We start from the raw sequence: 12,680 nt of genomic DNA, 5'->3' as shown, positions 1-12,680 counted from the left end.
ATTCCTTCTGCGTGGAAATCCCTTCCCTTTTGTTCTCAAGAGGTTATTTTTATTACTCTAACCGTGTAGATTCATCTTTGCTGCTTTTGTAGCTGGAACACTCAGATCACTATTTCCCAAAGCATGAGACTTGTACCACCAGGGAGCCATGAGGCAACATGAAGCTTTGCAGAAGGGTGAGAGTCACACACAAGGGAAAGAGTGATTTCATCATAAAGGGGCAAGTGACAAAGAATGCTGGCAGTGGGCTAGGAAGCTTCCCAAAAGGAAGTGACATCAAAGTTGTGCTGCTAAGGAGAACAGAAGGCTCTTGCAGAACAAGGAAAGGTGTTGAGCCAGTGATCAAGCCCATGGGAACATTGCAAACAAACTTCTGGAGGCAAGAAAATGTTCCAGAAACAACCAGATCTCAGAGACCTAGACAGAGGGCCACATCAACCAAGGACCAGCAGGCAAGAAGCCAGGGCAAAAGTCAAGAACCTGGAAAGATGGACACAATTAAACAGGGAACTCTTTTCCATCCCACCGTGGAACCCTGAAATCCACAGAGTCCTATCTGAGAGCTTCCTAATATTCAGTAATCCTTATTGATACAAATGTTTTTACTTCTCAGTTCCGATAGAAATGACACCTATAAATCACCAACTATCAAGATGATCATTTCTTTAGAGAAAAACAGCTTTTAAGGAGCCCTCATTATTTCTTTGTTCCTGTAGAAGAAATAAGCTTTGTTGCACACCAATGAACATTTTGTATAAAATGACCTTCTGCCTGAAAGCTGCAAAGATTGCTTCTGCTTTCAAAACGGCAAACATTTCAAAGTGGATTATAAAACCTAATCTATAAAGTTTCCAGAGAAAGCAGGTAACGGAACAAAAGAGCAAACACACCCAGCCTGTACCTGGGGCTCTCTTCCCTTCCTCCACTCCCCCCCTTCCCCACTCCTTCAGGTTACCGAAGCCCACATCAGACTTTTACAAGACAAAATAAGCCTAGAGCTTACATCAGAAGACAGGATCAGAATGAATAACAAACTATCTTTGTTTCCATGAGAGATAGCTGTTATCAATTTGAGGCTGATTAAATCAGTGCCTGTTATCAACACGAATGGTCAATTTCCAAACCAAAGCCACCTCATTCTACAGCTAAGGCTACATTTGCCCAAGTGCAACGTGTGCGAAGCTACTGCCAATAGAAAGATCCAAAGTTTGCTCCAGGGGCTGCCCGAGGACCACAGCATCTGGCGGGGGAGCAAGGAAGAGAAGACTTTTTCCAAATGATCCCGCAGTTGATGGCATGGGCTCCTGCTCATGTAGCCTTCTTGGGAATGGCTTCGTTGAATAACAAAATCAAGTCTACTGAACCATAAAGCTTAAAAAAGTCCTCTCAGGACTCTTCAGCTGGGGGAGAATAACTGGGCGATTTCCTTCCTGGGTCATGGAACCATCATTAACTTCTTGAAAGGACAGTCCAGGATGAATGGGACTATGTCAGCTTGAAAATAGACATTTGTTTTCCATGAAAGAAATCACCTGTCAATGAAGGCTCTGACGGTGGTGAATAAAATTCTGTTCCAGCCCTCAATTACATATTTTCCAGGACTTACTCAGGAGTGTGGACTGGAACCCCCACTGGCAGAGCACAGAAGGTACCATCCAGCTAGCCAAGGGAGGTGGGAACATCTACATAAGATAAGGCACAGCCAAGGTCACAAGGTCTTGAGGTCAGTGCGGAAAATCTGTCCTACAGAGTTTCTATTCCAAGTTGTCATCCACCTCTGTTCAATTTAGTTTAATAAGTATTTGAAAATAACCCATTAAGTAATCAGAATGGCACCAAGAACTGAGTGGGACGCCAAGCAATAACTTAGTCCTGATCCCGCAGAAAGCTTTTGGTCCAGTAGAATGAAAATGGGTCTCAGAGCCTAAGAACAAGGATTTGAATCTAGATCATCCTACTCACTAGCTGCTTGATCTGGGGAAAACTTCACTTCTCTAAGCCCCAGTTTTCTTATCTGAGGCACCAAAATAATACCCTCTGTGCTCTTGACTTCAAGAGGAGGATGTAGACACAAATTATTTCCTAAAGGATTCCGCACGGGTGCAAGAAATTATTATGATGGGGCAAGGGAAGGCACAAGATGTTCAGGCACAACATAGCTTGATTGTAACAAGGACAGCTCACAAAGCCTATGCCTCCCACGTTTGGTGCTCACATGGGGGGAACTTGGAACAGCTCCCCAAGTTCACAGTTCCAGGGAGGTTATACGAGTGTTATTCTGCTGCCAAGAAAAGGACTCCAAAATCTCATGTTCACAAACACAAGGCTGTGTGTGCACCTGCTCCATGACTGGTTTTCAGAATCCACCAGTCTTTTCCAGCTTCAGCACCAAAATCTGTGATAAGTGAGACTGAAAATGGAACGAAGCCAGGTTCTTCAGCGAAAGGTTGGACTGATATCCTCAGAATGGCACAAACACAGAAATTAAGCTGTTTGCCAAAGCAGCCTCCTTTGACGGATGGCACCGGAGGGATGGAATAGGCCAGCAAGTACGGCAAGGAGCTCCCAACCCCTGCACCCCAACCACGGCCAGAGGAGGAAAATCCTTTCTCTCCTTCAAAGTGGAAGAACACAGAGCAATTTCCAAGTCCATTCAGACTTTACCTTCTCCAGACGGATTTCTACATACATCTGATGCATGAAAACGCTATTCTAATTCTTTTTTTATTCTTTCTTTCTAACCATCCAGCCAAGTGGTTAAAGGCAACTCCAGCTGGGAGTTGGGAGGCAACATATTTTGGTCCAGAGAGCAGGATCTGGAGTCAGACAAGTCCTACCATCTACATGGCTGCCAGAAGGAGCTTTTAAGAATAATTCTGATGGTGTCCCTCCTCTGTTGAAACCCTCTGATGACTGATCACTCATGACCATGACTCACAGGCTCTTCACGATTTGGTCCTGCATGCTCAGAGGCCCCCTCCTGCCTGGGCCCCAGACTTCGGCCATCTTTCTAACCCCAAACCACCAGACTCCTCTCTGCCTGTACCTTTCCTGTATTCTTGGCTGGTGACTTCTCCCAGGTCCTCGAATGTTTGCCCCCTCTTCCTTGTCATTAATGCTGCAGGTCCAACGACCCCTCCTTGGGGTCACCATCACCATCCCACCTCCCACAGAATGGTGACATGCTTTGGTCTTTAAAAAAGCACCAAGCACATGGTCAGGGCTCAAAATACAGCCATTGCACAAATGAAAGACGGTCTCTTATTCACCCTACTATGTGCCAGCCACGGTGTTTGGCTGGGAATATAAAATTTACAAGATGCATCTCCTTCCTTCAAGGACATTATAGTCTAGCAAAGGAGACAAAGGCATAGGCAACCACACTCGATATGATAAAGGCTCCAAGAGGAGAAAGCCCACTGAGGGGATCAACTAGACTAAGTTTAAGGGGTACAAGGAGGCTTCTCATCTATGTTGAGACCTAAAGGATAAGAACCAACCCAGACAACAGGAAGGTCCTTCCAGGACGAAGACACTGCATGTACAAAGATCCTAGAGCAAAAGAAAACATGACATTCAGGCAACTGCAAGAATTCAGTATAGGGACACACACAGAGGTGGGACTGCATGGAGGGAGGTAGCACAAAAGGAAGCTGGAGAGTTTTAATATTATTGAAGTTATCCAGATTTTTAAAAACTTTTCCAGAGAGTGATCCAAGGCAATAAAAAGAAAGATGATACAAAAGGCACGTTAAAGCTATTTAGGAAAGAAATCTGTAAGACTCAGGGCCAACAGGACAGAGAGAATCAGATGGATGGAGTCATGGTAACTAGCTTAGGGCTGTGAACCACTATTTAGTACCACCAGGATACCAAGAAATGGTCAGAAAGGGATTCGGAGCTCAGGAGGAATTTTCGGGGAAAGGAGGGTGGCAGGTGTTGCAAAAGCTTACAGTAACACCAAGGAATGTAAAGACGGAAAATCTGCTGGGTAAGGATATGCGTTGGATGACACCTATAAGCGACCCCTTCTATGGCAGGGTCCAGAAGCCTGAAAACTACATGTTTGAGAATCCCTTGCCCGCAGGGCTTCAGATTAGATCCTGGAGAGACCAGTGAGGCAAAGAGGGAGATGCCAATATTCTCCAACTGAAGCTACGGCCAGTATGTGGGCATTGGTACATGATACTTGACTTTGGCTGGACTCATCCAGATGCCCTCCTGAGGACCACCCACGGAGTCTACAGAGGCTAAGGCTGGGGGTGGTTCTCCCTGAGACCACGGCACTTCCTGACTCCACGCACTTGGACAGCAGCTTCCCTGACCTCACGCCCACGGTTCTTCCAACTACCAGGTGAGCTTTTAATTCCCTATATTAATCCTTGCCTACTTGAATACCTAAAAGTTTTTTGACTTTTCTGACCAATCCTGAATGAGCGAACTAGAGGAAGACTGCGTAAGAACCATTTCAGAGCAGAGGTAGGAGCAGGGGACAACGTGCAGAGAGCAGAAAAGTGGGAAGGACAGGAGTTTGGGAGAAAAAAACAGACTCTCTGTATCAAAATACTACGAAGGAAGGAAGGAAGGGAGGGAGGGAGGAGAGAAAAGAAGGAAAGAGGGAGGGAGGAGAGATTTGGGCATAGCACAAAGAGAATGCAGGAGGAAGGAAGGCTTTAAGACAAAAACATGCTTATTGCAAAAAAAGTAATAATAACTGTCCTGGGAAGCTCCCTGAAGGCCCACTCAGCTCCGGGAGCTCTAGGATCCTTTCCAGGGACCGGCGATTGGGCCCAGGCCTCCAATTCAAAGGTCCTTAAACTTAAGACTTTCTAGTTTATCTCCTAAGGAGATTACAGGTCACAGAAAAACCACTGGCCTGGAGGGCAAAGGCTATTTCTTGCCATCCCCTTCCTGGACCATACAGCCTATGGGACATCACAACTTTTTTTTTTTTTTTTTTTTTGCTGTATCCTTTATTTTCTTGGGAGGAGCTCAACTATACTGTATAGGTACTCTTTGTTATAAAGCCATAATTTGTTCAATGTAAATATTTAAAATATACCACAACTTGAACTACGCTTTGTCATTTCTTCACTTCCTAACATACTGGGCGCCTTGAGGGAATAAAGAGTCCAAATGGCCTGGGTCATCCTTGACTTTTGGAGGACCTTGGGAAACAGGCCCAAGCTGGCTTGTACTCCTCTCGGCTAAAGTAAACCACATGTACTTATGTGGGAAGCTTATTCCAAATGAAATCAAGAATGATGTGAAAAATAAAACTAATCCCATGATCCTAGGCCCCAAACCTTTTACACAAGCCCCCTGCCTTCCATCAATGTCTTCAGGAGAGGCCGTCCTCCCACAACGCAGAAATACCTGATGCTAATATTCTGAACCTTGCCCAGTACTTGCAAGAAGATGACAGCTCCAACTCAAAATGTGGGGTGGCAGGGGACCCGTCCTGTGGCATGACACTGTGTGTGTGAGCATTTGAGTCTACGGGGAGCTGAACAACCAAGGGACTGGGTTCGGGACAGAACGTGTGTACCTTAAGCTCATTTTCTATTATTTTCCCTTTCTAACTCTCCTTATGTTCATTTGTGTTCAAGAAATGACATTTTCGCCCTCCAGAACCAAACTTCACATTTTTTTAAATTTCTAAGGATGAGATGCTTAAAAGATAAGCTGGCTCTCCCCCTTTTTAATGCCCAGGTAATGAACTGAAATTACATATAAAGTTTGAATTTTTATGGGAAGTTATTCTTATCCTTTATTCTCTCTCAGTTTCAACTCTCTGCTCTGTCAACCTGTAATTATAACTTTATTTCAAAATGGCAAAGAACGAAGCAGATATAGAAACACATGGTAGTGGTACAAGATTTGAAGATTTATTATTATTATTATTATTATTATTATTATTATTGATGAAGAAAAGACAGAACCCCTGAAGGACTAAGTCCATTTTACATAAAAGTACACCAGGACCAAAACCTTAAGTTCTCTCAATGTTTATTGTTCATGCAACACCTCATTTGTAAACCAAGTTTGCACTTGACATTCATCATGTTTTGCTCACACGTACACCCCTCCTCGTCCCCAGTTCACACTCTTGTAACTTTCCAGTGCTCTCAAAGGACCAAACGGAATGGAGTCTTAGGTTGAGCACAATGCACTGACCACGCCCACCTTCCATGTTCACCGTTCGTCTGCCTACTCCCCTTCTTTTACTGTGAGGTAGAGAAGGAGTAGGGTCAACCTTACCAAATTTCCACTTTGTGAATCAAAAGGACATCAGCCGTTCTAGAAAGTTGAAGCAAATTCAAAAAATACATTTGAGCTTCACTAGTTTATAATTTCCCATTAATATTCCAAAGGATGAAATGAGGTCGAGCAGATCAAGCAATCCTAGGAGATGCTAAAGAAGAGAATGGGCAGGATCAAGGCCCTCCTTTGTGCCAAATGTTACAGGTGTTTGTCCATTTCAGCTTTATCATAAGCCCTTGGGTCCTATCACTTCCCCATTGCACCAACTGGGTACAGTCTCAGAGGCATGAAGAGACCACCCCATATAGTGACCCAGCAGGTGAGGTATAAGGTTAGGAATGGAACTCATGTGGTTGAACTTTACAAAGACTCGAACCATTGATGCCAACATGAATGCCCTCTGGAGTGACCTCCAAATGCCCTTGGAACCATGGCCAGGAGCAGCTGTCTCAACATCCTTCAGCAAAGACACAGTTAACAATCAAATAAACTGAGGCCAGGTTGTCTTGTCTGGACCTTGACTTTCAAGAGTATTTTGCTTTAAAACCAGGTGTAAACAGAGGGCAAAGAGCCAGAACAGAGGAAAGGGCATGTTCTCTTATCTTGAGCATCCTTATCAGAAAGCACTCCGGTCAGCTAGTTATCTGATAAGAGAAGAACAAACTGATTTTGGTTTCAACGTCCTCCTGTCCCAAAAACATGGATGAAAATCAACTTTGAGGAAAAAAGATCATTGGTAGGCTGGTTGTGATGGTTGTGTACTATCTCTCACTGCTGAGTGTTCCTCCCTTTTGGGCCTGGAAACCACTCAGAGAACTTCCTGTCTCCATCTCCATAGTGACAGGAGGTTGACACTAGAGTGAGGACTGAACGTTTAGTTTTCGATGCACTGGGAGAAGCAGAAAGCTTGGGTAGCAGCCACTCAGTGGTGCCCATTAGGTCAAGACCAGTTCGCTCCCCAGGAGCGAGCTGCATGGAATTGGCTCCGTAGCAGGAGACCTGTCCACGGGGACACACCGCCGCAACCAGGAGGCGGGGTCCCCACACTGTAGCACTCAGTGCCTTGTCAGCAGCATCTCAGTGAATCAATAGCCAGGATCTCTGCGTTCATGGGGCTTATGTTGGAGAGACAGACAGCAAGCAAGGAAACAAATGTATTAGATCACATCAGGTGAGAATAAGTATCCTAAAGATTATAAAACAAGGCAACGCAGTCAGGGGAGACAGCCGTATAGATGTGTGGAGTGGTCAGGAAAAGAATCCCTGCAAAGTCGATACCTGAATAAGAAGAAGGAAGCTAGAGGCCGTGTGAAAGAATGTTCCAGGAAGAAGAGCAGCAGAACAGCAAGTGCAAAGGCCCTGAGGTGCTGGTTGCTAAAACCAAAAATAGGTCCATGAGACCATATCTAAACTTGCTGTGGCCAGGTATCCTATGCTAGTTCAGTTTATTTAGGTTTTTGAGAGAAAATGATGCATACTTGGGGCGCCTGGGTGGCTCAGTTGTTAAACATCTGCCTGCGGCTCTGGTCATGATCCCAGGGTCCTGGGATCAAGCCCCCCATTACGGTCCCGGCTCAGGGGGGGACTTCTGCTTCTCCCTCTCCCACTACCCCGCTTGTGTTTCCTCTCTCGCTGTGTCTCTCTTTGTTAAATAAGTAAATAAAATCTTTAAGAAAAAAAAGAAAATGATGCATACTTATTATCCATGTTTATTATAAATCTTCAGTGAGAGCTGGGGCAGCACCCCATCATCAAAGATGACTATTTCTATCGTAAGATATGATTATTTACATTAAATAGAACAAAAATTTATTATACCTATCCATATGTCCGTTCAGATCAAGCTTTTCCACGAAATGAATAATGAAAAATGCTCAATTTTTGAAATGTTCTAGATTTGGAAAATTGCAGTGTGAGATTGTGAACCTACTCAGGCTTGAAAAAAAAATTAAGTCGATAAAAAAGAGTCTCGGTTTTATGTTGTTAGCCATGAAGTTTTTCTTAGCCCTTGGCTCAACTATCCCCTGGGCCAGCAAACCATAACATTAAATGAGTAAGGACAGATCAAATAAATGGGAATGGGAAGAGAGGTCTTATTGCCATGATGAAAATACCCAGACAATGTGATGTGTGCATCAATCATCATGTTATGGTGATACATACACGGAACTTGGCAAATTTACTAAAATCACTGAGTTGTACACTGAAAACGGGTGAATCGTACTGGATGTCAATTATACCCCAATTAAGTTGTTAAGAAAAACATATCAATGGGAGAAAGTGAAATGTGAATGCTCTATTTTGCAAATGTAGAAACCCTCTTACATATTACACGATCCTATTTTGTCACATTAAACACGTGCCTAGTAATGTAAAATAATACAGTCACTTCGGAAGACAATCTGGCAGTTCTCTTGAAAGGCTAAACATAGACTTGCCATATGGTTCAGTTAATCCACTCCTATGTAGGCACACAAGAAAAAGAACTATGTCCACGCAAAAGTTTATACACTAACATTCTTAGCCATGCTATTCATTAATAGCCAAAAATGTGGAAATAACCCAAATGTCCATCAGGCAATGAATGGATAAAAGGTGATGTATCCACATAATGGAATATTATTTGGCAATAAAAAGGGATGAAGTACTGCTTCATGCCACTACACAAAACAACCTTGGAAACATGCTAAATAAAGCAAGTCAGTCACAAAAGACTGCATATTGTATAACTAAAGGTATTGGGTTTCTTTATGGGCTGACAAAAATGTTCTAAAATTGATAGTGGAGATGATTGAACAACTATAAATAGACTAAAATCTATGGAATTATGCACTTTATAAATGGGCAAATTGTACAGCATGTGAATTATATTTCAACAAAACTGTCGCCCCCCCCCCAAAAAAAAGTCTTTTTAATATACTAGGGTGGAATTAAATATGTATTGTTGTCTGATCTTCTTCAAAGCGTACAACGGCCCCTTGGCACCTGTCACGTTAAGCGAGAACAACCTGTCAATCACCATCAACAGAGGGAAAGTTCTCATCCTGGGCAAGTCTGCGGAGAGATGTCAATCTCCTTTAAAGACTTACGTATTTACTTGGTTCTTAATTAGGATCTTTTATATGTCTTTAGCACAACAACCCATTTCCGATTAACTAGCTAAATTACTATCACTTGCAATAAGTGTGACAAGAAACACTAAATAAATATTATTCAGATAAAAGTAAGTTAAATATATTAAAATGATCCTTAGACGTGCACTGTTTTGAACATTCAACCCCTGGTGTCTACGAATTACAGCTTTGATGCTATCTAGCAGAAATCTAAGGTCGATCCAGAGCTAATCCACAAATAGCACTAATTAAAAATTTTCTCACTTCTTGGGAAAGAAAACACCAAATGGAGGAAAAGATCATAGGTTAGCGATAATGTTTTGGAAGGTTTATAATAATTTTTTACTGTTTATTTATATCCCACCTCATTCCAAAAAGATTTTCTTGTTGTTTGTACACTCAACATTAAGAAAAAAAAAGGCCTCTATTATTAAATTAATTAAGAACAGATCATCTTAAGGGAAATGAAATTAATGAGTCAAGACATTTATTTCACTATTTTCTTGGTCAACAAATATTTATTAAGCATCTGCTGTATACAAAGAATCAGACAGTGGCCAGGCACTGGAGGGAGCTAAAAAAAAAAAAAAAATACTTGTGATAGTCTCTGTCCCATGGGAACTTAGAGTCATACCTGGCAATCATAAATAATTACCCCAATGCTATCTGCAGATTTCAAATTCGAGAGGTGGAGGAAGTTGAGGGCAGGAGCGCTGACTCCCCCTACTGAGGTCAGGAAGACAGAGCAGATGGATCCTGATCTAAGGCTGAAAGGTGTCTTCTCTCCTCGGAACGTACACAGGTTCCGAGGAGAGAAGAGGGATATGCTTCGGAAACGGAGCGCACAGCAGCCCGGGCAGAGAGCTAAGCAAGGCCCGACAGCAGAGCGGGGTCCGGTGTGGGGCAATGTCCGGACCATCGGTGTATGGGCTGAACTTCATCCTACATCAGTTAAAAGAGGTGCTAGAGGAAAAGTGACCCAGGGTTGTGAGAGGCCAGGGTCCCCTGGACAAAGCTTTGTGTTGTCCCACAGCCCCACGGGGTGGTGTGTGCAACTCTGATCACCATGCGGAGGGCTCCCCAGCTTGGCTCTCCCCCGTCATGGCGGAGGCTGGCCACACCGACCAACAGAAGGAACCTGTTCCCATTCTAAACTGCTATTAAAAAAAAAAAAAAAAAAAATGTGTCATTAAATTATATTAACAGGGGCGTTTTGTTGTTGTTGTTTGTTTTGTTTTTTTTAAAGAACAGTGTTCCTTAGTCGTCTCAGGCCTGGGGGGCAAAAAAAGAAAGATAACACTTTCAGTGACCTATCACAGCCCTGAGTATATTGATGTTATGGGTGTACGTATCTGTGATTATTTCTATGCTGTGAATTTAGTGCCACTATGTGGGGAGAATGTAAACAGGGTAAATAACATAAGCAAGGAAGGTTATGAAGGAACCACACCCCCAAATATTAGCTTGCCTCAGCACACAGACGCTGATTAGTAAGCTGATTATATCATATAAGCTGGTTCTATGCTGAGAATTAAGGTTTATATACACCAGAAGAGACCAGTGACTTTCCTGGGTTCTCTCTTTCTCTCTCTCTCCCTCTCTCTCCTACCCCCTGACTCTCAAAAGAAATTAAGTTCAACCATTATTTATTAAGCGAAAACTAGTAAGACACGTTTCCTCTTCTTGAAAAACACCATTGCACAAAACTGTAAAGGAGACAAATATCTAGTCAAGTAACTACTATGGAATATGATGAATGTTACAAATAATTCACATGTGGCAACTTTAAATAAACATTTAAATAAGAATAAATGCCAATAAAGTAAGTCAAAACAAGAACACCAGCATGTGCCTACATATTCTAATAAAATCTTGTTCTTCATATAACTTCCCTCATTTGCCAATACTTCCTGAAGGCGAACCACTTAATTTATTGTTTAGTAAGTCATGGCTTTTAACATGCTAATTCAACACATACTATGGACAGAGCTAGTAACTAACATGTAACAACATCCAGCAATGGATGGTGAGTCACCGGGGGAGAGACCAGTATTGGAGGTCGGCGAGGACATCCATCTAGACCATACAAGTGGCAGGTAATGTTTTACTAGGTCGGGGAAACAGTGTTCTGAAGCCCCAAAGGGCCAGTGGGGACATAACTGCAGTTTGGGAAGACATGATGCCGAGGCCAGATCCCGGCCCACTCAAGGTGGGTTCAGACAGAAAGGCAAGCTGGCATGGTTTATAAAGGGACTAAAAGACTAGAAGAAGCTCCTCTAGTACCAAGTTAGGGGGCAAGGGCTGTGGTCAGTGCTCTTTCCAGACCCTCTAAGCCTGTACGTCTCTTGCAATACTCCCCTGGGATGATTTTAAGCAGCATTTCCCATGACACCTGCACTGGGACTTGGACGGCTACTTCTTATGATCAGATTGGAGGTGGTCAGAACTAGACACTACAGCTTCCCTCTCTCTAGATGCTGGCCCTCAGGGAGGCCACTCAGGGCTGGACACAATTAGGTGGGAACAAAGGTAGGGATACATGAGTGCCAATGGGCAGAGAACCCCCGCCCCCAGTGCCCACAGCAGGTTGGGGGCAGAACTCATACTCAACTGAAGTGCTCTGCTCTCCGGTGATTTTATTGATTTTAAAGAGATATCTTCCTTACCGAAGGGTCAAGGGAGTGAGTTCACTGAAGACAATTTATTGTGCAGAAATATTGGTTTAGTCTGTAGTTTAAAAAAAAAAAAAAATCTTAGCAATATGACTGGATAGCTATAGGAGGATGAAATTTTTGGAAAAGGTGCACTGGTTGTCAGAGAATTGGACTTGGCGGTTTATCAAGTGCGAACAGGGGAGGATGCATGAATTCTAAGTCAACAGCCGCTTCAATCACTCCCGAGGACTTCCACCTGGCAGGTGCCTGGATTCCTGCCACAACATTTGATCATGAAACGCATTTGCTTTGTCTCCCCGTTTTCTCTGCCCTCTGCTTTGGATCTATAGCACCCTTCCATTGGGAGGTTACTCTTCTCTTTCTAAACATAGCAGCCTCTTCTAAGAACCTTAACCATAATTGTGAGATCCTTCTGGATAAGGCAAATGTGTATGCAGTGAAATGGCTGCCTTTTTCTCATCAAGAGGCAACCCGGAAAAAAAGAAGGAAAAAGAAGAAAAGTCAAGGGAAGCTGAGTCTAAAATCCGGGGTCCGTGTCTATTGGATGTTTCAACTAGTGGTTTCCAGACTGGAGTCCCTCCGTCTCCCTCCGAGTTTCCTCTCTTGGTTTTGCAGTTTTATCAAGAAG

The 12,680-nt window shown here is 43.3% G+C and overlaps 1 protein-coding gene across 1 annotated transcript in view; it reads right to left on the bottom strand.

The window, feature by feature from the left end:
* The window catches only part of LOC111144138 (calcium voltage-gated channel auxiliary subunit alpha2delta 3), an 868,443-nt gene that overhangs the window by 621,593 nt on the left and 234,170 nt on the right, over positions 1–12,680 (bottom strand). The gene's annotated exons all lie outside the window — the stretch shown is intronic.

Source organism: Enhydra lutris, unplaced genomic scaffold (genome assembly GCF_002288905.1).
Source record: "Enhydra lutris kenyoni isolate GAN:26980312 unplaced genomic scaffold, ASM228890v2 scaffoldscaffold10, whole genome shotgun sequence".
In the NCBI taxonomy this organism is placed as follows: domain Eukaryota; kingdom Metazoa; phylum Chordata; class Mammalia; order Carnivora; family Mustelidae; genus Enhydra; species Enhydra lutris.
The sequence above is the reverse complement of the archived record's forward strand: the minus strand, read 5'-3'. Positions and strand labels throughout refer to the sequence as shown.